Source organism: Salvelinus sp. IW2-2015, unplaced genomic scaffold, assembly GCF_002910315.2.
Source record: "Salvelinus sp. IW2-2015 unplaced genomic scaffold, ASM291031v2 Un_scaffold840, whole genome shotgun sequence".
Classification (NCBI taxonomy): Eukaryota; Metazoa; Chordata; class Actinopteri; order Salmoniformes; family Salmonidae; genus Salvelinus; species Salvelinus sp. IW2-2015.
Genome location: NW_019942625.1, coordinates 196,125 through 199,236, shown reverse-complemented (window position 1 = coordinate 199,236; position 3,112 = coordinate 196,125). Strand labels below are relative to the sequence as shown.

At 46.1% G+C, this 3,112-nt stretch overlaps 1 protein-coding gene across 1 annotated transcript in view; it reads right to left on the bottom strand.

Annotated features, from left to right (window-relative positions):
• LOC112069001 (AF4/FMR2 family member 2-like) overlaps positions 1-3,112 on the bottom strand; it is a 277,578-nt gene that overhangs the window by 258,470 nt on the left and 15,996 nt on the right. The window lies entirely within an intron of this gene.

Here is a 3,112-nt window from a genome sequence, read left to right as displayed (position 1 = left end):
TGACAGGAACAAGCCCCCCTCAAACCATCTACCTCTCTGGTGACAGGGACAAGCCCCCCCCTCAAAGTCACACCAACCAGTATCCCCAATATTGCATCAATCATGAAAAATACATTTTAAGGCAAAATGGTAAAACACCCTTCTAAGCTAGTGCCAAAAGTAAGTGATCATAAACCACGCAAAGGACATTTATCTGATGAAAATAAATATTTGTTTACCCCTTAATTGAAATGTACTATTTTAGCAGTGCAGTGTCAATGCTGTTTCATCTACCCTGAGACAAACAGAGCAGTGCCAAGCTGCCAGGGTCCCCTCTCCTCTCTCTCTCATTCCCATTTCAGATGAGCAGGGTCCAGAGACCGGCCACTCTCTCTCCTCACACACTGTCTCTGTGTTTGGTCTCACAAAGAGCTCCAGTCTCACCCCACAGCCCTCCGCTCTCTCCGCTCACTCCCTCACTGAGAGAGAACGTAATCGAGCACTTCACAAACACCCCCTACAGCACAAGGTGAATCATTTTTTGCAGGCCATTTAGCACTAACAACCAGCCCCTCTCATATCTGTTGCCACGGTAAATTGAGCAGAGAGAAAAAAGAAGAACCAAGCCTTGGACCTCTTCACACCAGTCTGGTGGAGCCATGTTAGCTTCTCTCTGTTAGACACATCCCCACCCACCACAGTCAACAGTAGGCATGTCTCTCACACAAATTAGACACCCATATCTATGCCACGCAATCATCAGAAAAAGAGGGCAGTGATCTGTGCAGGGCACATGTTGGACACATGGATCGCTCCTCCACCAATCAGAAAGGTCACGGTAGCCACAGTGGTCAGACATGGTGGTCAGAGATGGTGGGTTTTTCCGCTCGCTGTCTCCCTCAAGTCCCCTCTTGACTGGGTCAGTGGCTCCATTCAAGCTTCTGACCTTCCAATTGTTGTCTGTCAAAGAGCACTGGATCCATCTCCCTGCTCCCCATTCAATGCTAATTACATTTATATGCACTGCATGTCATCCTGTACAAATACCCAGAGTATTCATGCATAGTTGGAGCCTATTGCTTCTCCAATAAAATCAACTTTATCAAAATAATACAATTGCCTTTTAGTTCCCTTGGCCATTTCAGGCCAGCACAGCGGCGGCCGAGAGCTTGATGCCAAGTGGTTGGAGAAGCAGTGCATSATTTGCCTCTGTTTTTATGTTCCTCTGTAAGCCTAGAAGCATGTAGATACAGAGGAAATATAGATACTTTACAGCAGCTTGTTGTTGCCTTTTAACCAGACAAGCTTCAAAGCATAGATTGCAGTCCTTTATTTAGGAACAGAAAAGGTATTGAAATGTTGGAAATAGACCTATGTGGATTGGTTCGCTAAATGGCCTTCCTCGGGGATACAGCAGACACAGAAAAGACATTGAAACATTTGAAAATAAACTATGTGACATTCATCTAGGAAGCAAGCAAGCAATACTTTACCTTGGCTCATAACATGGAGGTCAGTGAGAACTCAAAGTAGCATACTCTGAATACTACAGCTGAAAATTCAACTTCTGATAAATAATGAATCCATTCATAAACTGGTCATAGGTTACACTGCCACCCAAACTAGTCAGTCCTTCATTTTACAACAACAATGTAGGGCTGGAGGGCAGACAGACATAGGAGAGACAGACATAGGAGAGACAGACAGAGGAGAGACAGACAGAGGAGAGACAGACAGAGGAGATAGAGACAGAGGAGAGACAGACAGAGGAGAGACAGACAGAGGAGAGACAGACAATCTAGACAGAAGGAGAGACAGCAGACACGAAGAAGAGACACCAGACACGGAGGGGAAAGGCTGTGAGACGAAAGAAGGAAAAGAGAGATGAAGGTGATAAATTAAAAAACAGAGGAGGTCAAAGAAGAGCAGACCCAAATCAGAGAAGAGACAGACAAGATAGAGGAGAGGACAAGAGATTAGCAGGCGGAGAGACAGTAAGTAGTTAAGGACCAGGACATTGGGATGCAGAGACAACAAATAGTCGAGAGAGGCATAAAGAGAAGACAGACATAGGAGGAGGAGACAGAATAGGAGAGAGAAAGAAAAGAACAGGGAACTGGAGCACTAGGAGATGGAAGGAGAAGGACAGAAGAGGAGAACAGAGGGTAGGAACGGAAAAGACAGGACAGGAGAGGAGGAGAGACAGACCAGAGGGAAATAGAGAAGACAGACCAGAGAAAGGGAGAAGAGAGAAGAGAAGGGAACGAGACAAGGCAACAGAGGAAGTAGGACAAGAAAGAAGGAGAGATGACCGGACACAAATGGAGGGGAGACCCAGACAGGAGAGCAGACAGAAGGAGAACCGAGACAGCCTAGGAGTGGAAGAAAAGGAAGAACGAAAAAAAGACAGAGATTAGAGAAGAACAGAGGAAAAGGAAAGACAGACAGAGGATAACAGACCATAAGGACGAAAGAACCCAGAAAAACAAGGACAAAGAGAGAGAGACACAAACCCAAGGAGAGGAGAGACCGTTTTTCGGTCTGTGTGTGGCCAGTACGTGTTGTGCCTCCAAAGAAGCGAAAGAGAAGCGAAGAGAAGACAGGCCCACAACGAGGAGAGACAGACAGGAGGATAGAGACAGAGGAGAGACAGACAATAGGACAGAGAGAGGAGAAGGGACAGAAGAGAAGAAAGAGACAGAGGAAGAATAGAGAGAGAGAGAACAAGACATAGGAGAGACAGACATAGGAGAGACAGGCAGAGGAGAGACAGGCAGAGGAAGCAGGCAGAGAGAAGAGACAGATGAGAGACAGAGGAGAGACAGAACGTAGGAGAGACAGACATAGGGAGAGGCAGGCAGAGGAGAGACAGACATATGAGAGACAGAATGAGCCAGTTTACAATTGGCTCATTCATCCCCTCCTCTCCCTGTAACTATTCCCCAGGTCGTTGCTCAAATGAGAACGTGTTCTCAGTCAACTTACCTGGTAAAATAACGGTAAAATAAAATAAATAATAAATAAAGACCGAGGAGATAGAGACAGAGGAGAGACAGTGGAGAGACAGATAGAGGAGAGACAGAGGAGAGACAGACAGAGGAGAGACAACATGAGGAAGAGAGAAGAGAAAACA